At 43.6% G+C, this 27,012-nt stretch overlaps 2 long non-coding RNA genes across 5 annotated transcripts in view; one reads left to right on the top strand and one right to left on the bottom strand.

The window, feature by feature from the left end:
• LOC117877189 overlaps positions 1-20,120 on the bottom strand; it is a 240,668-nt gene extending 220,548 nt beyond the window's left edge. For all 4 annotated transcript variants that reach the window (XR_004645640.1, XR_004645642.1, XR_004645641.1 and 1 more), the window contains exon 1: positions 19,743-20,120. This is a non-coding gene — a long non-coding RNA (uncharacterized LOC117877189). The remainder of the gene's footprint in view (positions 1-19,742) is intronic.
• Positions 20,121-21,085: 965 nt separating this feature from the next.
• Positions 21,086-27,012, top strand: part of LOC117877184 — a 62,538-nt gene continuing 56,611 nt past the window's right edge. The window contains exon 1 of the long non-coding RNA XR_004645638.1: positions 21,086-21,521. This is a non-coding gene — a long non-coding RNA (uncharacterized LOC117877184). The remainder of the gene's footprint in view (positions 21,522-27,012) is intronic.

Genomic DNA, 27,012 nt, shown 5'->3' with positions numbered 1-27,012 from the left:
CTTTGATGAGTTCTCAGAGGAGTTCTTACATAGCAGCCTCAAGGTTGCTGCCCTTGAGAAGAAGTCTACTCACCCCAATGGGCTCCAACGAATCTCCCCTCTTGCTGTCACGGTCTGCTCACCCTCCCAAATCTGGTCACTTCACCTTATAGTCTCCCTAGCTATTCCTTCCCACTGTGGGTACAGTCCCTGGAGTCAGACCCATATAGCCACATCACAGAAAAACAAGACTTCTTGTACATTGCTAATTGTTCGTGATGCAACCTCACTAGTATGAGCAGGACACCCAGTAGAGGCACAGGGTCAGGCAAAGGGACTAGACCAGGGGTCGGCAACCTTTCAGAAATCTTCATTTATTCACGCTGATTTAAGGTTTTGTGTGCCAGTAATACATTTTAACGTTTTTAGAAGATCTCTTTCTATAAGTCTATAATATATAACTAAACTATTGTTGTATGTAAAGTAAATAAGGTTTTTAAAATGTTTAAGAAGCTTCATTTAAAACTAAATTAGAATGCAGAGCCCCCCCGGACCAGTGGCCAGGACCCGGACAGTGTGAGTGCCACTGAAAATCAGCTCGCATGCCGCCTTTGGCACGTGTGCTATAGGTTGCCTATCCCTGGACTAGACAGTCAGGGTAGCACTGATTAACAACAATTTTTTTTCCAGCTCTAGACGTTCTGAGAGGGAGAAGTCTGCCTGCACACAGAGGAACTGTGGAGGAGCTGGGCCCAAAAGTCCTATCACTTCCCTGACTGAAGACTCACCCCAGTTTTCCACCAGTATGGACATCACTGCAATGCTTTTCCATGAAGTAAGTTATTATATCCACTCTCTTTCTCCTGCTTTTGGCTGTGAGCTGCTAATAATGGATGGACACCTCCCCTCCAGGGGCTCTGGTAAGCCCATGTGTTGGGATTTTTGAAAAGTGATTTAGGAACACAAGTCACATTGAAAAGTCAGCGATAAACTTGTGAAAAATCCTACCTGTAGACTACGATCCAGTCCTGTCCATGTTGTCGGAGGTGTTATTGGTTACTTGTTCTGCACCTGGTTCTCCATTCTCTGAAAGTTCTATACCTCAGGCAATATTAATGTAACAGAACTCTTCCCCCCTCATCCTGTTCAACACTAACAAATCCTACATTTTGTAAATTCACAAGGATGCCTGTCAGGTTCAGTGGAGGATATTGTCCTATACTGCACTTGCCAGCGTACTGATCTATGCGGTGGTTCTCAAACTATTGTGTATGGCAAAGCATCTGTCATTCTTTAAAGTAGTGATGACAGTGTCTGCCACATGTCACCCAGTCCAGGACACTTAGGAATTCCAGAGAGTTATTTTTTTAAATAAACCAGTTAAACTAAACTGAAAAAAAACCAACCACATTCCTTTTGTGTCTGCTTCCTTGTCAGTTGTTTCTCTGATGTAAATTCGAACACGAGCATGTTAGCAGATGACACTAATACCAGAGAAGTAGCAAACATATGAAAGGACTGAACCAAACTGCAAAGTGACTTCTAGAGTTTAGCACAGTAGTTTAGGGCAGTAGGGCAGCAGACAATGAATGGAAATTCTACTAAAATGTGCAGTCCGGTGAAGAGAGGAAACAGATACAAAATGCACTAATGTAACCAAACAGCCTGACACACTGCATTAAAGCAAATTTATTTTCATCTGCTTTCTTTAATAGTGCCCTTACTTTTCCATGGGCACTTAGTGACTTCAAGGAAGGGAACCCTGAACTCTCAGAGTTGGGAGTAAAATGTCCGAGATGCTCTCTCTCTCAACAGGCATTCCACTATATGATGTTTGAAAGCCACTCAATTTACATCTTCCCAAGAGCACAGTTGAGAGAGGGGGTGACAAAGGGTACTTTTGCCATAGATTGTGTGTTATGTATTAGTTGCAACATTCCCACCATTGCTGTTCCCTTACTAGGCTCCCACATGTAATAGCTGATCCATCTGATATTTTTGGATTTAGCCAGCATGCAATTTCCACCTCAGAAACACTATGCAAGCTGGAATCAGGCAACCAGTCTCCATGGCCTATTTGAACTTTTTGCTTGCCTAAATCCCACTCACTTGCTGATAGAATTGCAGGGACGTATGGAAGCTATATTTTTAAATTGCCCTGGGAATAAATTTCAAGTCCTGCATGGAAGTGGTCGGTCCAGCCACCAAAATAATTTTTATCAACCAGATCTGATGTGCATTTCCTGTTAAATACATCTTGCATAATTAAGATTTCAGGCTTTAGGAATGTCCAGATTTCCTTTTGGTGTCACATGTGGGTGCTTGAGGGACAAGCAAAATAAATGCTTAAAAACAAATTACACACAAAGAGACTGTGATTGTTCACTCTGCCTTGAATTACAAAACAGCATTTTTCACATGGTTAGAGTCCTAGGTCATAAGAAATGTCACTTGAGAAGAATGCAGAGAGGAAGAGATGTAAAATGCTAGCAGTATGTCTGATGGAACCTGGCTTTAGGAATGACTTCTCCGAAAGGAGAAAGGGCTTTAATAATAAGCAAGTGTATCAGATTTCTGAAAACACTGTCTTAAGGTCCATAGAGCAGCTGGCAGTGATATGAATTCTGTGACCTGCCTCTGAACCCTTCAAACTCATTTCCTGTCAAGCATCAGACCCAAGAGGACAAGCAAAAAGCTGTTAAATTATTTTCTAGAACAGTCTGAGATTAGAATTCCAGTAATGTCTTGAATTCCATTTCAGTTGTCCTAAACTGGCCACTTCCAGTTCCTAAGATTGTTGTGCTTATGGCAGTGCTCTCCTCCTTTGGGGGGAAGAAGCAGAGAGCGGGGGTGGAAGGGAGGAGGAAAATAGGTTGCAGCTTTTCAGACAGTGAAGAGAAGAGTCAGATACTAGATTATTTAAATATATTATACAGACTTTCAGTAGATTAAACTGTCAGTGAAAGATTCATTTTGTCCTTAAGAGTGGAGGTAAACCTGATGGCAGTTTATTGAGTGGATGCCTCTGATCTCTTCCTATGTCTGTGTGCTCCAAGATCAAGTGGAGGCTGGTGACATCTGAAAGTGGATAGGCAAAACGAAATACACAACGGCACACTGATAGAGTCATTTACGGCAACAAAGACCTTCTTCTGCCTCAAATCAGTCTAGGACGGGGAAGCCTCCTCTCTCTACCCCCATGATCTGCCACTGCCAAGACCCTCATAAGAAGTGATGGAGAAGGTTCAGAAAAGTACCCAACGTTTTACATGCTTATCCAAAGTTGATGTGAGTCATGTAAGAGTTAAATTGGGATGGAAATCCTGCAAGACCTGACTCTGATGAGATAGCAGGAAATTCCCCTTTAGGTTTTTCCAATTTCCAGCCAAAAGCTGATCTGAGTAATTCAGAACCATCCCAAAAAGTTGGTTTAAGTTTTATTATAGAAACTTGTTTTTCTTGCCCTAGTTCACCCACAGGGCCCAAGTTCACAAAAGTAGAGACAGATCCAAGCCTCTCATCTGAAATCCCTTTCCCCCCCGGAACGTTTGGACTTGGAACCAGACTGTGCATTGCTGGATCATCTTTACAGACAGGTGAACCATGAAGCCAGGAGCTCCCTTTCTTCTCCAATTTAAGAAACCTTAAGGGAATCTTTTAAGGATTTCACTCTTTGCCTTTTTGTCAGCTCTCCTGTCAGCAACACAGACAGAGGGCTGCAAAATGGTTACTGTGAGGTCTAGAATAACAAAACGGGATGATGAAATGTGGTGTTGCTGCCTTTCAAAACTAAAGAGCACTAGGGATACGAAGGCAAATTCAATAATGGCTAATGTATTTTTTCAGTAACTATCTTCTATTTCATCTATAATTGTTTCTAACTGGTTTTATTTTCATAAGCATATTACAACAGTAGAGCTAGATACGTAGCAGATTGTTAATATTAAAACGTAAGTCTACTGATAAAGGAAAATGTTAAAGTAAACGAGAGGAGAAAACTTGCAGCAAATTAATCAAAACATTCTCTTTCAATGGGGATGAAAAGGTGCATAAATCATTACAGACACATGCTTGTGATTTTGCTTTTCTTTCTTTTTATTATTCTCTCTATTACCCAGCTGTTTAAATTAGCCTCAGCGACTGATCCAAATTCCAATAAAGCACTACTCCAGCAGGTGTATAAACTGAACAAATTCTATCGTCAACAAAACCTTAAAGATGAAGATCCTGCCAAACATGAAGTCTATTTCCTCTAATCACCTCATCTGATATTTCAGTTACCCCCTCCCCAAACTTCTAGTCATTGGCTTGTGACCCAAAGTCACAGTCCACAATGGCCACCATCTGACCCTTTGTATCAGAAACTGACTGGAGAACGTTTCAGTGGAATTAGGCATATTTTCCAAGTCAAATTAATGGAAATTCCTGGTAACACAAGAATGAATTAACAAACTAATGTTTTCTTTTGGTTTAGGGACTCTTTGAACTTGCCATTACAGCTGCTGGCTGAGCAGAGACTAACCCACAGCCAACCCAAAAATACCAGGCTAAACTACGAACAAATAGGAAAAATACCACCCCTTGTGTTTGAACCTTGGGCCCATCTAGACAAGCAATAACTTAATGAGAGAATCACCTTCCTAGTGAAAGGACAGAGCTAAACTGTACTTTGAAATCACTATGCCCTGTGGGGGGACTGTCACCCTGATCTTGTGTGGGAAGGCTGCTGGACCTGCTGGAGTAAAAAAGATGTTAAACAACATATATGAAACAGGAGTGGGGTTTCCAGTTTCCTGTTTTGAAAGTAAACAGAATGCCTTATTTAGGAGGAGAGATGTGACTTTTAATTGTACACACAACAAATAGAATAAAGGGAACAAGGTGAACACATTTGCTTTTCTTACATAGTCATTAATATTGAAGTCCAAAAAAAGACTATCAGGAAACAATCCTGCATTCATGGTATTTATTATAGCTCCTATGAGATGGGCCTGACCTTTTCAAAAGTTTGGATCAGGATCCAAACTTTGCAGCTGCCTCCTTTTGACAATGGACCAAACTTGAAGCCCTACATCTGAATGCTCCTGAACTTTGAAATAATTTGGGTCTAAATCTGGATCCAAAGTTTGCAGCTTGGGTGTATTTTGAACATTCATTGTCAGTGGCTTAAAGAGAAAGCTACAAATGTAATTGCTATTCCTGTTGAAAAGAAGATCTTTATAAGCAGATGTCTCCCTTTACGATTTACTCCTCTCAGCATTATTGTAATTAATGCATACAGGATGGTTATAAATCCTTTTCTCTCTAAGGTACTTTTAGCACACCAAGTATGTATTCTCTAGGTGCTATACATAGCAAAGTAAGAGAGGCATAAAACCTCTAACAAAAATGAGCTCTGCTTTCACTTATCTGAGGTTCAGCTGCTCATACTTGGGTTAGGGTGTCTAGGTATCCAGTTTTCGACTGGAACGCCCAGTTGAAAAGGGACCCTGGCAGCTCCGGTCAGCACCTCCGACCAAGCTGTTAAAAGTCCGGTCAGCGGTGCTGCAGGGCTAAGGCAAACTAGTCTCTACCTGTCCTGTCTCCATGCTGTGCCCTGGAAGCGGCCAGCGGACCCACTCCTAGGCAGGGGGGCAATGGGACTCAGCAGACTGCCCCCGCCCCGAGCACTGGCTCTGCACTCCTATTGGCTGCCTTAGCCCTGCTGCGCCGCTGACCAGGAGCTGCCTGAGGTAAGCCCATGCCCCAACCCCGAGCCCCCCAAACCCGGAGCCCCCTCCTTCACCCCAAGCCCGTCATTCCCAGCCCCACCCCAGAGCCTGCACCCCCAGTTGGAGCCCTCACCCCCTCACCCCCCCGCCCTCCAACCCCCTACCCCAGCCCAGAGTCCCCCTCCCACATCCTGAACTCCTCATCCCCAGCCCCAACCCAGAGCCCATACTCCAACCCCCTGCCTCAACTCGCAGCCCCCCACTCCGAATCCCTCGGCCCCACCCCCAGCCTGGAGCCCCCTCCTGCACCCAAAACCCCTCATCCCCAGCCCCACCCATAGTCGGAGCCCTCACCCATTCTCCCTGTCCCAGCCTGGAGACTCCTCCCCACACCCTGAACCCCTCAGTTCTGGCCCCACCCCAGAGCCCGCACCCACAATTAGAGCCCTCAGCCCCTCCCGCATCCCACCTCCCTGCCCCATCCCAGTGAAAGTGAGTGAGGGTGGGGGAGAGTGAGTCACTGAGGGAGGGGGATTGCAGTGAGTGGGGGAGGGAGGCTCGCAAAAGGGTGGCGGGGGCTAGAACCACAGGGGATGAAACTGAATCCTTCCAGCAGATATAACTTATTTTGAAATCAGAGTGCATTAATATTGAATATTAATTGCAGAAAGCCACTACCGTCTCCCTTTATTTTATTTAAAACAAAACCAAAAACCAAAAAACACACCACCACAAAACTACACATTGATTGAAGTAGTCTTGAAACTATTGAAAATGCTTATTTGAGCTTTCCTTAGAATTATTATAGACGTGGGAGACAGAACCCTTTAGCACTAACAATTTTTAGTGAGATACTTTGAATAACTATTGTTGACACAGTAGCTGGATTATCCTCACAGCACACCCATGATGTAGGATATGGTAAATATCATTATTCCCACTTTGCAGATGCAGATTTTCAAATGATGGGCATCACAAAGCTTTTGGATGTGCAACTTGAGACCGAAGTTCTAATTTACAGAGGGGCTAAGCATCTGCAGACACCAATGACTTGAAATCAAAGTTGTGGGGCTCCCCACCTCTAAAAAGTTAGGCCTTATCTGTCTCACATTGGGTAACCTAATAGGGAGGGACCCAGAACTAGTGGGCACACATTTTAAAATGTTGGCCTAAGTTATTTGTTCAAAGTCATACAGGGAGTGGTGCCAGTCAAGGATTAGAATTCAGGAGTTCCTGGCTCCCTGTTCTCTACCATTGTGCCTACCCCACAGCTTTCCAAATTCTTAAAGTCAAAAGGGATGAGTTTCCATTTAAGCATATCAATTCAGCACTCAGAGTGGGTGCACACAGGTTCTGATGCAAGAAGCAAGCAGACTGGTTTGGGTGATTTGCCTTTAAACAAAAGACAAGGAAGAAATGTTTGCACCAAAGAGTTCCCTGAAAGTTGGAAGGGGCAATAAATTTGAGCAGTCAAGGAGATGACAAAGCTAATGAAGATGTATGATAGCAACAGGGACCCCCAGAGAAGAGGAGCCTTCTTAGAGCAGAGGTTCCCAAACTGTGGAGTGCACCCCCAAAGGGGTCATGGAGGAACGTTCAAGGGGGCATGGCAGGGCCAGGGCCAGTACCCACTGGGGGCAGGGAAGGAGTGCCACCCAGCCCTGCTCTGCTCCAGCCCCAGCCTTGGCCCTGACAGCGGCCCTGCCGAGGCTTCCACCCCCAGCCTTGGCCCCATTTCTGGCACCAGCCCTGACCTCCCCCTTACCCCAGTCCCCCTCCTCCCTCCAAGCCATGGCCCCACTCCAGCTCCTGGGGTGGGGCATGACCATGAAAAATTTGGGGACCAGTGGCTTAGAGGGTTTTGCCCGTGCACCTTGGAAGTCAGTACAGAGGCACTGGAATGGGCCTTCTCAGGCTTGTGGCCCTTACATGTAGGAACTGACATGAGTCATTTAGCTGATGATCTGTCTATCTTTTGCCCAGTGTCAAAGATGGCAATTTTGGCAGTCTGGGCTCATTGGAGCAGTACTCCTTTCTGCTCATCAGACATTGATGCCAGTGTAGTGGCTGATGATCAGGGCCTCTTTTAGCTGCTGGGCCATATCCACTGAGTGGAACCATGGCTCACCAGGGCACTGACAGAGCAACTGCCAGATGTCTGAGGCATTGGCATAGCTCCCTTCTCAGAGTCTGCAGAGGCTTGCATTGACCTCTCTAACAAAGAAAGCTTCAGCCTTGCCTCCCCCCTCACTCTCTGGGTACTCATTGGAGTAAGAATGACAGGATTGTCCTGGAGTCTCCAGGAATTAAAGATTAATCTTTAATTCAAGATTATGTCATGATGAAACCTCCAGGAATACGTCCAACCAAAATTGGCAACTGTTAACATCACTCAGATATGTCCTTGTCTCAGACAAAGCGAGCACCAAGACTACTTGTTGTTAATGGGCATCCAAGTGTCATATGTGGGACAGGTCTTAAACCAGGTCTTTGCCAATAGGTGTAAAAACAAAAAAACAAAAAACAACCAGCCCAAAAAACCCAAAATACACTACACTATTATATACATGTAAATGAGACAGCATGCAGAGCAAGCAGACATTGTAGGGGTTCCATCTTGCGACACAGACTGTAAGAAGGAACTGAGGAATGGTTCGGTCCCACCTCACCCTATATGCCCTCAGTGGCGGGGGAGGAGGAGGGCATCCAGAGCTAAAACACAGCCCCAGACATTGCTAGCCAAACGAATCCAGTCTCTCACACGTGGCACGTGTGCCAAGAGTGGAATCTGTCTGGACAGTCATTCAGAGAAAAAGGAAACTCACCGACTGTAAACATTCTAGAGAGCTACAAAGTTAACCGAGCAAAGTGTACTGAAAGGAGGTGAAAAGGAAAAGCATGGGGTTAGAACCTTGTGAAAATGCGGAACTATCTTCACTCTTCAATGTGTGAAGAAATAATTCCACTACAAATTGAAAACAAGAAATGGAATTACACACAGATTGTTTGCTTCCAAATAAACTATGTTGGGAAAACTTTCACAAGGCACTGTTACATAAGAAAATATGGAGTTTGGACATTTATAGAACAGTCCATTGCATCTTTGGATGTTTTAATGAAATATGAAAAAAACCAAAACCCAGAAACAAGGGCCTTTACATGTGGTTAGAGAGGGTTGTACCAGCATTTCTTGGTCCAGATGAGAGCTAGATTAATTTTCCAAATCAGAAAAACAGGAATTGAGCCAAGTCAGCGACTCTATACATATAAGTAAGGCATTTGAAACAAATGAGATTCATGTAGATTAGAGCATAAATCAAAACTGAGAATAGAAACTAAAATGACCCCAACATTTAGCCAGTGTTCTATTCATTGAAAAATCCAACATGAGAAGAAATAGTTATGATAACGAAGAACAGAAATTCTGGGAAATTCAGTTATTTAACTTGAGGAGGCCAAACAACATCTATTTCTCAAACATGGGATTTTGGAAATTCTAAAGTGACAAATCTGGAAATCTTTCAGTACCTGTGTCCAATAAACAGTGTTCCGCATTTATTGATTTTACTCTCTAGCATAAGTAGCATTATTGTTCGATATGTCACAAAAAAGTGCATAAATGACATAGACAAATAGATTGTTCCCCAAATTTGATCTACTTAAAAATATTACAATGGTTGGCAAATATCTTCTAGTTTCCATAGTATTTAGAGAAACACCAAATCCAACCACTCCCTTTAAGTTAAAAACAAACAAGCCCTCCCCGAACATTTGTGAGACACAATACCAACAAAGTTTGAGCAGCAGTAACAAGATTCTATAGAAGTCTAACAAAGTGAAAACATTTCACTTAAAAAGACCCCAAAACAATAGAAACAGTTTCTTTAAGATGATTAACAACCAAGCCAAACAAAGCAGAATTCTGAATTCATGAAAACTAGGAAGTGAAACTGATCAAAGAGGCAAAGTTGGCCAGTCTATTTTCCCAAAACCAAACCAAAAACACCACTAGATTTTAAAAATTATTTCAATGTTAATTGCCTGAGCTTGGGGTTGTCAATAACAAAGGCAAGGTAGTGCATTAAAAAAAAGTCTAAGCTAAGTGTCTTCCTAAAGTTTAAGAAATTAAGAGTTTAAAAAAATAAAAGAATGGAAAAGTATTTGAGTGTACGAGATCCTTTGGGACTATTTTGTTATTTTCCATTCCAGTGGATACAATTACTATATGTTGACTCTCTCGTATTGAAAAATCTCATCTGAAATAACCATCTCCCACTCAAAAATGTTTTTAAATGGCCGATATGGTAGGTTTCCACATACACAAGGAGCTAAACATATTTTCAGGCTAGGCAAAAAGTTCATATTAAGAAAAATACAAAGAAAGGACAAATATAAAGTCTCTTTGAGAGACAGAGCAAAGAGCAAGTCACTGTGTCTATGGCAGCTGCATTTTCAGCATTTAAAGTTGAAATATACAAGAAGGACACCATCTTCATTCGGATGCAGTTGTGCACAATGCTCTCCCATATTTTGGGTTTATTGTATGGGAGATTAGAAGGTCCACACCCAAGCCCTCCCTGAAATATTTTGGTGTAACGTCAAGTCTGAAAGTTATGGAATCATCTATATATTGTGTGAATCAGAAAAATAAAAGGGATACAGTATGTGTTTGCACATCAGTTAAATGGAGGACCTTACTGAGAAATGATGAACAAATGGATTACGTGATTGTAGCTCAAAATTGGAACACAAACACCGAAGGGACACACGAGCCCAAATAATGAGGTAGTGATGAAGGATTTTTCTCCCAGAGGGACCTTTCTATCTGCCAGAATGAGTCATGTCAATAGCATGGAGATCCATGGACAACACCATCTTCCAATCAAGTCAGGGAACTGGCAGCTCCTGGGATAACAGGATTTCAGACTCCAAAGATCATCAGTCAGAGAAGTAGGGACCTTGCCCAAGCTGTGAGAACTATGCAATATAGTTTGTTATCTGAGGTCTCAGTTATCTTCATTTGTATTTAAGAAAAGGTGTAGACTTTGCACGTACATCTTAAGAAGGCATCCGTCATCATACAGGCATTCCTACTGAGAACTGCGTGTGACAATGGACAACTACAGTACTATTGTGGTTTCAAATTCTTGGAATCTTAACTTGGGATACAGATGTTGTTGGTAACGGTAACTGTGTAAACGTACTGAGAGAAAAAAATCGACTTATGATAAAAGGTGAAGGATACTTGACTGTTTTGGATGCTCTGCTGTTTATGCCTCTTGATTTATAAGGTCTTTTCTTTAAATTGCATTATGGAGTATGCACTGTTTGCAAAACTCTAGTTAAGGGTGAGTCAGCAGTTTCAAATGTACTTCCTTTTCAGGGGTTAAATAAGCACATATTTTAAAATATTTTCCAAGCTGAATCTTGGCAGGGGCATCCTCAGGGTTAGAGCAAATTCTTTATAGAAGCCTGATGATGTGTTGTTTTCCTGTGTCCCTGTAAGTCTGGGGTTTTTATGTTTCTGTTGTTTTTTTTTAACTCTATAAAGTTGACTCATGGTGCTTTTGGGTTTAAGTCTTTGGAGTGAAGTGCAAAACAGCTGGTTTATTTCTTCTAGAAGATCTAATTATTATAATTGTGCACTGAATTCCCGCCCCCCTCCCCCAAATCTTGTTTCCAGGACTCAGAAAAGTATATGGATTTATTCTCTCTTTGGGAAGCAGATGGAGCTCTCATAGATGCTAGGTGAAGGGGACAAGGAACTCTGGCCTGTGGGCAGATCTAGATAAGCTGTGAGTGATCATTGGTCTTTAGTGCATATCTATAGAATTTTTTTGTGAAAATCTGGAAGAAGCATTGTCTGCAGGCTCAAAGATTTAAAAGAGGTCAGAATACCAATTCACATGACAGACAATTTCCCATAACCCTAGTTGTGCCACAGCTGCTTTGCACTGGCCCTCAAGCACAAAGTACCCTTTAAGACCAGTCTAACCAACCCCACAGGATCACCCATGCTACAGTGATATTTCAGTGGTATAGAGGTTTTATGCCATCCTCCCTCCCTGTTGCCAGCAGAAGAAGTACGGCCAGGGTAATGGGTCATGTTTGAGACTCTCTACACTCTGCTGATCCTGACTATGTCAGGCTCCCCATCTGGGAATGCTGACAGCCTATAGAACATAGCAGCATTTTAGGTAATCTAAAGGCTGCTGTATGTCTAAGAGGTTTGAAAGTTCTTCCAATGTTTATAAAACATGTGTTTCTTTTATGTAAGAGAATTTGTAATTTTATGCAAAAATGTGACTTCACATGCAAAAATCTTTCCGATGGGTAAAACCGCAAATCCACTGGGCCCAGTGTATGTCAACCTCAATAAAGTCTGGGTTAAAAGCAGGAGGTGTAATCAGTCACTCAAGGAGGCGGTTTTATCATCTCCACTGAACAAACTATGGATGTTCAAAAGGAAAAACTGTAAGTTAAATACATACATCAGACACACAGAATATTGAAGCCAAGCAGAGAGGAACATTTTTGCGTTGTCCTCATCACCACAACTTTATTTTGATGACACATTTATGAGGACAGACTAGATTTTAGTGGGACTGTAGGACTGACCAAAATAAATGCGAAACAGTTCCAAACCAGAGCTGGAAGCCAGACTACAAGAATCTCTCTGTCCTTTTGGGCTGAGTTTAAGTTAGATATTGGCAAATTTGACTTGGGAAGTGTTATTTGCTGTTTTATTCCCATACTAGACATGCCATTGGCAAACCACATTGTCAAAGTCTGAATCAGGACATATCATATTGTACAGACTAGATCAAAACTTATGTAAGCACTAGCTAGCTTACTACAATATTTTGAATACTTATTTTCTGATGTAAATTTGTGTTTTATGGCACAGAAGCTTTGACTAGAATTAGGACTGAACCAGAACCCCAGAGCTGAACTCCCCTGCATGGGATCCAGACTGCACAATTGGCTCTTATCTCTAGAACAGGTTGAACCAAAAGCACAGAGCTGAACCCTTTCCCCATACCAAACATGTGAAGAATTCAGACCCGGACCCATATTCTGTGCCTTGGGCCAATCTCTGGTTTTAACTAGTACACAGATGTTCATCCATCTTATTAGAAAACATACTGCCGTTGTGATACCAATACTGGAATAGTGCACCCAGTTCTGGTAACCACACTTAAAAATGGTATAGAAAAATTGGAGAGGATGCAGACAACAGCCACCAAATTTGACATGGGGGCTGGAAAATTGCCTTTCAGTGAGAGAGCTCAATCTGTATAGCTTATAAAAAAAATTCAGAGGTGATTACAGTGTATAATTTATCATAACTGGGAGAAAAATACCAGGTACCAAGGGACTCTAATCTAGTGGACAAAGGCATAACAAGAATTAATGGAAGGAAGCTGAAGCCAGTCAAATTCAAAATAGAAATAACACAGTTTTTTAACCGAGAGAGATATTAACTATTGGAACAAACCACCAAGGCAAGTGATGGAGTTTCCATCTTGATTTTTTCAAAGCAGGACTCCAGGACTTTCTGAAAGACGTGCATTAGTCAAACATACACTACTGGGCTTAATACAGAGCTAACTGGGTGACACTCGAAGGCCTGCAACATACAGGTGGTCAGACTAGAATCACTAGATAATCTAATGTCTAAATTGCAATTAGATACCTGTGGCTGGCCTGTGCCAGCTGAGTCAGCCTTAGGCTAAGGGGCTGTTTAATTGCAGCGTAGACATTCTGGCTCAGGTTGCAGCCCAAGCTCTGGGACCCACCCACCTTGCAGGGTCCTAGAGCTTGGGCTCCTGCTCGAGCCCCAATGTCTACATTGCAATAAAACAGCCCTTAGCCTGCCTGCCTGAGTCAGCTGGCACAGGCTAGCCATGGGTTTTTAATTGCAGTGTAGACATACCCTAGGAGTCTCTGAGTAAGGCTCGGTCCTGCAAAGCTTTACTCATGTGAATTATGTTTGCTTAATTGAGTAAAGGCTTCACAATGACATCTTTGTGAAGTTTGTAAAGAGACTTCAGAATCCTTTGGGAGGCAAAGCATTATATGCATGACTATTATTACATTCGACTACCATAATATGTGGTAGGGGAGTACAACAGTTTTCTATTATGTTGTTGCATTAGGAAAGTAAAATATTAAGTGGATAATCTTGCAAGTAATTCCTATATACTACATTCATAATTTGCTCCTATTTGTCTGAAGTCACAGTAAAAATTCATAGGGTATAACAGATGGGCAGCGGTGAGATACAAAAAAAAATTTTTTTTTGGTGAAATCACAATCCCACAAAATTAAGAATGGTTTATGATGTCCCTTACATCTCCAGATGTAATTTTCCCCATCATGGTACTGCTGTTAATATGTATTGTTTCTAATGAGAGAAAATGCAAATATTTCTCTTCTCTGGAAGAAATTGATTTGGAGCTAGCTTTCCTCCTAGGTGTCAGATTAATATTACTTGATTTCTAATTGATAGTTATGCATATGCAGGTAGCAAAAGCCTTAATGGGGGATGATTTCCAAAGGCACAAATGGGGGTTAGGTGCCCAGATGCCTTTGAAAAATCTAACTGTCAATCACATTCCTGTAAAAGCTATGTATTCTGCTTATCACATACACCCACAGCAGAATATTTCTTATTGACCTACCAATCAAGTCCCTTTTCAGATGGCTTTCAGCTCAAATATGGATCATCAATAAGCAGAAAAAAAAAAGTCAGCTAAAAACTATGTTCCCCTCTTCCTTCCCTCAAGAGATAGGGTAAGTTATGAGCTTCCAAAATTTTCTAGTTTTCTTTCTCTATGTTCCTCTTAAAACAGCTTATCTGTTGGGGCTGGTCTTCCAAAACTAAGTGTCCTGCTGCCAAGGATAGTAAAACTAAAGAGGCTGGAGGAATAGTTCCAAGGTATATTGCTAAAAGGAAAGCAACTACAATACGCCACTGGGCATTAGTTTTGAATGACCAGTTCTTATAACTCGACTTAACAAGTACACCTCTACCCCGATACAACGTTGTCCTCGGGAGCCAAAAAATCTTACCGCGTTATAGGTGAAACTGCGTTATATCGAACTTGCTTTGATCCGCCAGAGTGCACAGCCCCGCCCCCCCGGAGCACTGCTTTACCGCATTATATCCGAATTCGCGTTACATCGGGTCGCGTTACATCGGGATAGAGGTATAATATTTTAGCAATCTTCAGAAAGACTTGGGGTGAAATCCCCACCCCACTAAAGTTAAGGGGAATTTTACCATGGACTTCAGCGATGTCAGGATTTTACCCCAGGTATGCAACAATTAAAGTTCATTAAGGAGAGTAATTAATAGAGGAAACCATTGTTCCCGCGAGAATAGAATATTTCCTTGTCCCATTGGTAATTTGGCAAATTATTACTCAGCTTCCTGCATCTCTTTCCTGGGTTTGCTACCAACAACAGAAAGCTTCAAGGAACGACATGCCAAGAAAGTGGTGAGCAACTCCTAACATTTTCAGCATCGACACCATCATGCAGAAATTAGTGATAAACCAACTCTAAAGCAGCCTAATATATGAAGTATGTTGGTCATCTGCACATATTCACCAAGACACAGTCTAAATGGCTGCGTAAGAGGGACCTATATTATTTGGGAGTTAAAGATCTGCTTCCTCGCTTCATGGCAATACTTTTATATGCAGCTGTTATTTGGGGCTCAGCCACATTTGAAACTCTTGCTACATCTACTAAGATATATTTACAATAGTGCAGACTCTCCCCCTCCACCCTGAGATTTCCACAGTGTTGCATGCTCCTGCTGCATTAAGGAGTAGTGGACCGAGCTCTGTGTTCTACCTCTATGCAGGACACAGCCCCGTCTTCTTGTTCTGCTGCTGCCATATAAAGAAACAGCTACAAACTGTACTTGGGACTTACAAACACCAGAGTTACGAACTGACCAGTCAACTGCACACCTCGTTTGGAACCAGAAGTACACAATCAGGCAGCAGCAGAGACAAAAAAGACAGTAAATACAGCACAGTTGTGTTAAATGTAAACTACTAAAAAATAAAGGGAAAGCAGCATTTTTATTCTGCATAGTAAAGTTTCAAAGCTGTATTAAGTTAATGTTCACTTGTAAACTTTTGAAAGAGCAACCATAACGTTTTGTTCAGAGTTATGAACAGCCTCCATTCCCGAAGTGTTCGTAACTCTAAGGTTCTACTGCAGCTAGCGAATGGTGGCATTGTGGCTTGAGTGGCAAGTCAACCAGCCTTTCCAATTCAACTACATTAGAAATGAGTATACCCCGAAGTCTCTACATGTGAGTACTTTCCCCTGATGAATTCTGGGGAAGTTTGGACCTCTGGCTCCACTTTGTGGTTGGGCCCACCTCTTAATTTGCATACCACAGTCCTATTTATTGACATGAAGTAGGACCTTTTTTCGAGGTCACAAAACACCAATTCACTTAATTATTAAAAAAACAAAAAACAAGACAGCAAGACCTTATTGTGCATCTACTGGTCACCAGTTTTGCAATAAATCTATGGCCATCAAAAGAAGTGCAGAACTGATAGTACCTTTCTTCTGCAACACATACAAGAGACAGACAGACTTTGGGAAATAATACAGACAAAAATGCACCAAATCATATTATGGTTTTATTGCATGAGTAATTTGAGTGGACAGTAAGGTCCAAATATATAAATCCTTCAAATATGAAGACATCACCTTATGAATGTATTTAATATGTTACCCACTCTCAGATGGTAGAAGTTAGAGATGAACAAAACCTACTAGAACATAGAGACCTTAGCCCATGTGAGAGCCAGGGCCCTTTAATCATTCATGCAGAATGAGATTTTTCCAAGTAAACACTCTTAAATAAAAAATCTATTCTGCAAAAAGACAAGAGGCAGTCGATTCTTTGGTTTACTAGCCATTTGAAAAGCTGACTTCTTTTTGGGGGGGTTACTTATGAGGAGAGGCTGAGGGAACCGGGCTTATTTAGTCTGCAGAAGAGAAGAGTGAGGGAGGATTTGCAGTGGGGGGGTGGGGGTCCAGGTTGGATATTAGAAAACACTATTTCACTAGGAGGGTGGTGAAGCACTGGAATGGGTTCCCTACGGAGGTGGTGGAATCTCCATCCTTAGAGGTTTTTAAGGTCCAGCTTGACAAAGCCCTGATTGGGATGAATTTGTTGGGGTTGGTTCTGCTTTGAGCAGAGGTTGGATTAGATGACCTCCTGAGGTCTCTTCCAATCCTAATCTTCTATGATTTTAATGGACCAGAAAAGGAATGGGGGGAGGGAGGCATAGAGAAAAAAACCTATAGTACCTTTGAGCAGCCCTTTCCCCTTAGCGTTTCACACAGCAATTAGGATTCAGATGTGAATAAAGAGGCTCTCTCTCTATTCACTATGGTTTCTATTTGTGCCCTCAATTCCCATGCCAATATCTGAGATTGCTTCTGCTTTAACAATTTCAACTTGCTTGGCACATGCTGCTGTTTGGCTGTTTTACTTCTCAGGGCAGTGGAATTTTTACACAGAAAATAGTTAAGTGTACTTAGAGTCTATATGAAACGGTCTGGGAAATCGGGATTGGAAATAAAAAAGAAGCACTGTTGTAATGCAGGAATTTGATGCAGAAATAGGTTTAGCTGTACTTCCTTTCCCTTGTTTACATAATTTCTGCTCTCTGCTTGTTTCGAAGCATTTCTTGTCCAGAGACACTCACAGAACAAAAATGGGCAATAGTGTGGTACACAACAGCTGCAGGAGCTTTTGGGTTACTTCTATTTCTACAGCATACATAGATTTCGTACTGAGTTTTGCTGAGACTTGGTCATCACTATGAAGAAGAAATGCAAGAGCCCTTCACTTTTGTTTCAAAGCTGAATATTTAGGGCCAGCTCCTGAGTACGCTCAACACTAGGGTTACCATTCGTTCGGATTCCCCCGGACATGTCCGGCTTTTAGAGTTAAAAATAGCGTCCGGGGGGAATTTGTAAATGTCCAGACTTCCCCCCCATGCAGAGCGCGCGCAGCTAACAGGGCAGCCGGCCGGATGGTGCCATTTACATGGGGCTCCGACAGCCAGAGAGAGCCCCTCCTCCACTTCCCCCTCCTCTCCCCTGCAGCTGAGAGCACTCCCTCCCTCCCTGCATTCGCAGATCACTAGCCAGCCGTTCGCACCGGCAGTCTGGAGCTCCTCCCCCTGCTCCTCCTCCCTGGCACGCCAGGGGCCAGGGAGGTTCTGGAGGGGGCAGTCAAGAGACAGGGAGCGAGGGGGGGTCGGGAGTTCGGGGGGGCTTTCTGGGGGTGTGTGGATAAGGTTCTGGGCAATCAGGGTACAGGTAGGCGGTAGGGTCCGGGGGGGGCAGTTAGGGTGGGGGGGGGTCTCAGGAGGGGCCAGTTAGGGGACAAGGAACAGGGAGGCTTATGTAGGGGGTGGGGTTCTGGAGGGCAGTTAGGAGCAGGGGTCCCAGGAGGGGGCAGTCAGGGGACAAGGAGCGAGGGGGGGTTGGGAGTTGTGGGGGGGCTGTCAGGGGGCAGGAGTGGGGAGAGGGATCGGAGCAGTCAATGGGACAGGGAGCAGAGGGGTTTAGATGGGTCGGAAGTTTGGGGGGGCTGTCAGGGGGTGGGGAGTGGTTGGATGGGGCGTGGGAGTCCCAGGGGTCTGTCTGGGGGTGTGGATAAGGGTTGGGGCAGTCAAGGGACAGGTAGGGGGTAGGGTCCTAGGGGGCCAGTTAGGATGGGGGGAGGGTCTCAGTAGGGGGCAGTCAGGGGACAAGAGGCAGGGAGGCTTAGGTAGGGGGTGGAGTTCTGGGGGGCAGTTAGGGGCAGGGGTCCCAAGAGGGGTCAGTCAGGGGACAAGGAGCGTCCCCTTGTCCCCTTGGGGGTTCTGAGGGGGGCGGGAAGTGGGAGGGGCAGGGGCGGGACTAGGGCAGGACGGGGGTGGGGCTAGGGCGGGGCTCCTCCCATCCTCTTTTTTGCTTGCAGAAATATGGTCACCCTACTCAACACCAACCTAGCTCTCTAACAAACATTCATAAATGCACTATGATTGCTTCTTTCAGTGTTACTTGAGATATTCAGCTGCACGGCTGATATCTGACCAGCCCCTTTAATAAGAGATCATGAGATCTTCCTGAAACAGTTGTTAGCTTGTCTATGGAAAAAAGGGAAACACAACATAGCATAGATAAAATGCTATCTTAATTTCATGCATTCTTTACTGGACTGCATAAAGGAGACCGAAGACAACATAACTCCTGATCTCCCCAATTGCTTTCCCAAGAAGAGCCTGCTCCAGAACTTCTATTTTGAGTGAAGACTCTGACTTATTTTACACAATACACTGTCCATCCCTTTCCTTCACCTTGTTGAGCAGAATAAACAGCAAATTAAAAAAAGAAAGCCATCAAGAGAGCCCTTAGCTTCCAGCCAGTAGAGCTCAATCTTGCAAGTATTTTAGTGTCCCCTGATTCGTGCTCAGTACACTCAACTCCCATTGAACTCAATTGCTCATTTACCATAGTTACAGAAAAGAGAGGCAAGTTGAAAACAGAAATAGCAAATCCTTCAGTGACTGTTTCCAAATACACAATTGGCTGGCATCAGAACCAGAGTAGAAAGCAACTATACCTTACAAAAGAATGTTACAGCAATGCACCATTTTTTGTACCACCGCTGCTGCAGGCTGTTAGTGTGTTGAACGACGGGCACAGAACGACATTTTCTAATAAGAGTCTCCAGGTGACTGTAATTCTGGAATTGTGTCACAGCATCAGACCTTCAAGTACTGCCCTCTGCTGGGTTCCCCTTCCATATGCTATTTGGTAATGGACATGCCCAAAAGTCAGTCAGAGAATGGACAACATAACAAAAATTCACACACATGAAATGGCAGTCTCTACCCACTTCGCAGGAAAGAGACTCCAACAAGTTCTCACATCACTAAAGTTTCATCACTTTTACAAAATATATTTCATAGCACCAATGTAATCATAGATAATTAGTGTAGCAGCACCACTTACCCAGATTGCCTTCAGGCCCTCTGCTGCCTCAGTTTCCCCTCACATTGGTTAGATATTCCAGCCTTCGTGCACAGTTTGGTTGCTGCAGTGACTTAGCCCTCTGGTTGTCAGAAGAGAAAAGCCCACCCCTTCTAGGGTATCAAAGTTCAAATGGACTCCAAACCCACAAGAGTTTTCTGCCCTCACCTGAGAGGCTGTCTTCTTCTTCAAAAGAGTCTTCCACCCCTCTCCTGGGCCGTGCTCAGTGTCTCCTACTCCTTTAGAGCGTGCTGACTCACGGGGCTGCTCTTTTTCTGGACTCAGTCTCAGTCCAGCTTCCCCCCCAAAGCTAACACAGGGAATGTCTGTCAGAGCCTTTCCATTTTTCCCTCCCTGGCCCTATTTGGAGTCAGCATTCCATTTAACTGAGCTCTTGCTGGCCTTTATAACAGCCAGGGACTCTTCATCAGGCCCTACCACTCAAATGGAATGCTGCTAATCAGTCACAGGTGGGGGTAGGTGCTGTGACCCCATGTGCCAGGTCCCAATGCTACTCCCTGAAATGTGGCTTGGCTGCCTCTCTCTCATAAAAGAGGGGTGGCTGGGCCAAATCTGAATGGTGCTGTGATCCCATGTGCCAGGTCACAACACCTGGAGTGCGGTGTTTGGCCCAGTCCTGCAGGACAGGAGCTGCAGTTTCCAGGGAAGTGCTGGGTAAACATGCCCTCCAGTCCCCCCCCACCCCATGCTCTCCTCTGCACCAGGCTGGGATTAGGGTTGCGGTGCCAGAATGGAGGGTGCTGCTGCAGGTGGTCAGTATCCCCTCAGCAGGGCAAGGAGGTGGCAGTGTAGTCTACAGCAGGGGTTCTCAACCTTTTTCTCTCTGAGGTCCCCACAACGTGCTATAAAAACTCCACGGACCACTTGTGTCACAACATTTTCTGCATATAAAACCCAGGGCTAGCATTAGGGGATATCAAGCAGGGCAATTGCCTGGGGCCTCACACCACAGGGCCCCCAGTGAAGCTAAGTTGCTCAGGCTTCAGCCCCGAGTGGCAGGGCTCAGGGATCTGGGCTCCAGCCTCATGTGGTGGGGCTTCGGCTTTCTGCCCTGGGCCCCAGTGAGTAGGGTGACCAGATAGCAACTGTGAAAAAATGGGACTGGGGTAGGGGGTAATAGGCACCAATATAAGAAAAAGTCCCAAAAAATGGGACTGTCCCTTTAAAAACAGGACATCTGGTCACCCTATCAGTGAGTCTGATCCTGGTCCTGCTTGGCAGACCCCCGAAACCTGATTGCAGCCCCGTAGGGGGCCCGAGACCCCTGGTTGGGAACCATTATAGCACCTATTGAATAGCGAGGCACCATCAATGACCCATTGTTTCCCTGGTTGCAAAACCTTACTCTGCCACTGGCTGGGCCTCATTTTAGCTTCTTCCCTCTAGCTGCAGCAGTCCCTGCTTTGGCTGCTTCTGTTCATAGGGCTGGAGTCTCTAAGTGGTTCCTCTGTGCAGTTTTCCTCCCAGGCCACAAGGTGAGGGGACAAAGGAAGGCAGCACCTGGGTTTTAGTGCCCCCAAAGTTTGTGGGTAAAGTCTCCCCTGTACAGCTCTGGATCCAGGAGGAGTTGGAGGGAGGGATAGCCCCAGCTGAGCCTTGTTATACACACACACACACACACAGACACCAATGCAGCAGTCCCCGCTTTGGATGCATCTGTTCCTACTGGCTGGAGTCTCTGGCTGACTCCTTTCTGCAATGCATGAATACTCTGCTTCATCAGATTCAGAACAATCACAGGTAGGTTTGATGTACTAGGACCTTAGGAGATATGATCTTGGATTCTAAAATGGGAGTACTGCTGTAAAGTAGATAGGATTCATTAAATGACTGCAGTTCCCTCCCCCATACTCTATGATTAACCTGTATGTGTATAACAATATGCGAGCTAAATAATTGTAAATTGAAAGCAACATAATTAGTCCTTCAAAATGAAAGATTACCCAGCAGGGTTTCATACTAATTTCTGACACCAGTTTATTTTCTAGAATGTATAACTTCAAAGAGCCAATACAGCGTCTCAGTCTGGCTGAAACATACTGCAAATGCTCATGTGGAGTGCAACGAGTGCAAAATCTGAACAGAACTCATGTGGCTGCTGACTTTGTTTGAACAGAGAAGGGGAGAAAGAACAAATGGTTCAGCAAAGCTTGATATCTGTCAGTGTAAAGCTAAACTCTGAATTTCCAAAAAGCCCTGTTATGTGAAACTCTGGAGTATCTCCGGCTCTGAGGGCCTGATCTAATTGCCATTGAAAGGTTCCCATTGGCTACACAGAGCTGAGGGTGCTCATGGAAACTCTGAGAATTAGGTCAGAGGTATCTAAAAGTTTCAAACCAGAGGCTAAATTCTATTCCTGACTGCTTCAAAAGTAAATCACCTGGGGATGAAATCCTGACTCTACTGAAGTCAATGGGTGTTTTGCTACTGACTTCAGCAGAGGTAGAGTTTCATTCCTGATTCCTAAACCTGTGAGTTAGCCAAGAGATCATACTTCCTCTGACCCTTTAATTCAATACCTGTTGTCAAACTTCTTCACAGCTATGTTTTTCAACTATGAATTGTGTTTCTTTATTCCCTGAAGGCATATGTGAAGGATAATATAAGTATGCAAAACATAGGGCTTGATTCTCATTTCCACTAAAACCCCTTCACACTATTCTGGCTGTGTAAAGGGGAATTAAAGTGGGTGTAAATTACATTAACATCAGGGGTATAATGGCGACTTAATGTAAATGAGAACGTGGCCCATAGCTTTGCTAAATATCCCCATGATACATCAATCCACTATTGTTAAAAACAATCTAGTCCGTTAAAAAAGTAAATAAATATAAAAAAATGGGCCAAGTTTACCATTGGCATAAGCAGGCACAAGTTGGCTTCAGCAGAATTACCCCCATTTATGCCAGTGGCTAAATATTTTTAAAGTAAAAACAAAACAAATACGCACCATAAATGCACCAAAAAATAGGATAGCTGTTTTGAAATACAGTGTTGATACTTACTTAAACTTCCTGCATGGTCAGCAATATAACTCAAACACTGAAAATCAGAGCATTTAAAAAGAAAACCATATTAGTAGAGTAAAATATTAATATTCCTTCCCAGCATTATAAATCCAGCCAACTGAGCCTTTAAGAGACGTTTCAGTGTTCATTGGAGCAAGGACCATAAGTGTTTTTGACCATGTTAATACTATCTGTAAAAATGCATACAGTAGTTAATTTATGTATAGAACTCCTTCCAAGAGATAGAAAGGTGAAATCCTTGTGTAATATTACTCTTGTGGAGTGTTTTATTAAAGCAGAAGAGAGACAGAGAGATTTGGGCCCAGATTGGTTTTTTAAAGTTATGGGTGCTTCTCTTTTCATTTTTGTTGCTTCCCTGGGTGTGTACTAGAACAGATCTATTGGCTGCATGGTTCGTGGTTTGAAAAACATCCAAAATACACAATAGGAGGGGTTTGGTTCTAGGAAAACTTGAACGTGCATTTCAGACCCAACACTGGAATTTCCTTCGTAGCTACAGATAGGATTGGGAATAAATATTGTTCACAAGGCTGTAACAAGGCATTGCCATTCTAGATCAGATCAGTGGCCTATTGTGACACAAAGGGCTCTTGGGCAAAGGGTCCCTTGTTCTGCACAAACTCATTACAAATGTCTCAGACCTAACAGTCTCACTACACCAAATATGTCTTGCAGGCTATTTATCTATAGGAAGTAATATGAAAGGAATCCACAGAAAGCTCAGAACTATCACGACTCAATCACTATGAGGTGTCACGTATGGGTAATATTTAAGGAAGAATATAACTATACTGAAAGTATATTTTTGATCTTGGAGTAAAAGTTAGTCACCGGGGGATTCTGGGTATGTCTACACAGCAAAGAAAAACCCCTGGCTGGGCCATGCCAGCTGACTCAGGTTCAGGCTGTGGGGCTATTTCTTGCTGTATACACTTCGGGGCTCAGGCTGGAGCCTGAGCTCTGGGACTCTTCCACCCTGCATAGTCCTAGAACAGCATTTCTCAAATGCAGCCACAAGGTTTTATTTCCTGCAGCTATGACAGTCTCCTGGCAGAGATGGAGGAGGGGCCAAAGCAGAGGCCCCTCCCTGCAGCGCCCAGAAGCTCCAAGGGTGGGCTTCAGCCTCACCCCCGCCCATCTTCAGCCACAGAGTTCAGGGGGTGGGCCTCAGTCCTCCTCCCCTGGCTCAGCCAGAGGCTCCGGGGATGGGCTTCAGCCCCCCATTTCAGCCTTGGGGCTCTGTTGGTGGGCTCATGCTCCAGCCCTCCTCCCTTAGCTTCAGCACCCTGGGGTGGCAGGGCTTCGGGCTTCACCTGCCCCCCAGAGCCGTGGATCTCTGGCTCGGGGCTTCATCAGAGCTCTCCTTACCGGGCGCTGTTGTCAAGAGGCAAGGAGTGGGGTGAGCCTGGGGTGCGAAGCCGCAGCAGGGAGCTTAGGGCAATGGGGGGGGGGGGGAGGGGGGCCCGGGGGGGGGGGGGGGCAGGGGGGGGTCAGGGGGATCTGTGGGATGCCGGGCGAGGCAGCAGGGGCCGAGGCACCAAAATACAACCTTACACTATTTTTATCGAGTCTGCAAAAAACAAAAATTACAATGATTTGGACATGCATTTGTGCATATTTATTTGCTTTTCCTAAAGTTAATTAAGTATTTTAGGAAAATTTGTAAAAGCAGCCACCAGCAAGAGTTGGTGTCCGCACTCTGAGGCCACCAAACATTTTGTTGTGAGAACCCCTGTCCTAGAGCCTGGGCTTCAGCCCGAGCCTGGAAGTCTACACAGCCATGAAACAGCCCTGCAGCCCAAGCCCTGCAAGCCTGGTTCAGCTGTGGATGTCTAGTTGCTGTGTAGACATACCCAATATGTCTTGGTGATGGCCCATTCAAACAGAAGGGAGTTGTCACTCTGCAAGGCTCAATTGTTCAGTGTTGCTTCATCCTAAGACTATCAGTGGAAAACCACTGCAACTGCAACCAATCAAAGCCATTAGGAGGTAAAAAACAATAACAACGAGGGACAGGGGATTGTCCTGTCTATTAATAGAAATAATAGATGGTTTCCGTGTAACACTGAGTGGGAAGAGGCATTCTGCATCTATTCACTGAGGAAACATCTTGTGGAGTGGAGGTGTTTTTCATGAAAGTTTGGATGCTGGTTCCTGTGAAGCCAGACAGACCTTTGGGAAAAAACTACTCTATTAGATAGGAAAGGTAACTATTAATAAAATACAGGCTCTAGTACACATTTTAGGATTTTGTTTTGTATTGTAACCATTTGTTCCCACCACTCTCTTTTTTCTTGTGGAATCTTTCTTAAATAAACCTTTTATTGTAATGTTCACAATTGCTGGGTGATTTTACAGGAGCAGAGATTTAAGGTAAAACTACTAAACTGAGGTACACTGTTCCTTTGGGGCAAGGGATCTGGGATTTCTGTGAGCAGCCAGTCTTAGGGGCTGGATATCACAAAGGAATGCTTTAAAGGGACTCAGGGACTGGGATAGGCCAGAGAAGAGTGTCTGAGTGGCTAACAGTCTGGCGGTGTTAAGGAGCTAACACTCAGCCACCATGAGCAAAGCTACTTCTCGCTAGAGAAGCAAGCGGTAACAAGGTGACTCGCAGTCCTAGGTACCGTGAGAACGGTCACACCCATATAGCTAACATGGAAGAAAGTGCAAGAAACCCCATTGTGAAACTGCTATTGAGAAGGGCAATATTATTACTGTTAGACTTATTCTTAAGGCATCCACTATCCTGGAATATGGGTTCAATTACATATTACTAGCTGACCCACATTTTGAAAAAGTGGAAGGGAGATTCCTATAACAGACAAGTATGTAGCATCTTGGAAATAGCAACTCCAAATTTGGAAATTAAAGTATAAACTTGACAGTGTACCCACCTCTGGAAGCTGAAAATAACTTGGCTGTGTCTGATAAAGAGAACTTTGATATTCAACTTGAAATATACTCAGAAATATTAGCAATATTTTAAGTGGTCAGAGTTCAGCCTACTTTCTGTTGGTTTCATGTTAACCTCTTTCCTCTATACTGTTAATCTAGTTTCTAATAGAGATAATAATATGTCAAACTCTGAGAGTGTTTGAAATCCAGACTCAGATCCCAATTTTACAAAATAGCTCCTTATCCTTGTAATAGACCAAACCAAAGCCCTTAATCCAAACATCCCTGATCTTTGTCTCACTTACGATTTGCAGTTTGAGCTGGCCACTCATTTCACAAAACTTTTTAAAAAAACTAATGAAGAATATTACCTTTCAGCTTTTATTATGTCTGAGCATCTGACAATGTTTTAGGCACCTTGCAGAAACAAGCCAAGGCAGTCCAAAGAATTTAGAATCTAAATTCAGACATTACAAAACAAGTAAAGGTCATAAACAAAACAAGGTGCAGACAAGGAAAGGAAGGAAAAGGGCTACAGTAACAAGATAATAGGGTTACAGTAACAACATAATATAGTTAATCAGAGTGAAGCATGTACACATGAAATCATCATCACCTACAATCAGAGTAGATTAAGGCGAAACGGGACCTAGATTCCTCAAAACCCAGTTAGACTCTTCCTCCCAATCCACTCCAAGATACGTGTCAGGGTGGATGGGAAAAAGCTATCTTTCTCTCTCTTGAGTCTTTGATCATCTTCACAAGAGATGAGCCAGCTCAAAATCACTGGTTTGCTGTTCTGACACCTGCTTCATGCCAGCACTGACTCATTGTTCTGTTTGGGTGCTGATTATCAGGATCGAGGCTTAATCTGTCAGTGGCTACATGAATCTATCTGCCTTTGATCTCCATTGTCCACTTTCACTCACCAGTGTTGGTAAGAAGAAAAACAGACACAAAAAGTGAATTTAAACTCTGTTTCTAATATGGAATAACTGGGACCACCACATATGTGAGAACACAACAAATTAAAGCCTCCCCCCCAAATCCCCATGTGACTCAGACTGAAATTAGTAAAAAATCAGGAGGGCTGTTGACATCTGATAAATGGAATGATCATTGTTTTTCCTGTAGAAAGTTTCAGTAGCTGGAAGAGAAACTGTGTCTGAGACAGATTATATGTATTAAATATATATGTGTCACTATTTTTAAAAGTCATCCAGTGTTCCTGGCATTGTACAATCAGATAAGGAGACATTGTTCCTACCTCAAGGATCTTATAAGTCTAATTCAGACAGACAAAA

Source organism: Trachemys scripta, chromosome 4 (genome assembly GCF_013100865.1).
Source record: "Trachemys scripta elegans isolate TJP31775 chromosome 4, CAS_Tse_1.0, whole genome shotgun sequence".
In the NCBI taxonomy this organism is placed as follows: domain Eukaryota; kingdom Metazoa; phylum Chordata; order Testudines; family Emydidae; genus Trachemys; species Trachemys scripta.
Note: the sequence above shows the minus strand (reverse complement) of the source record. Positions and strands in the feature narration are given on the sequence as shown.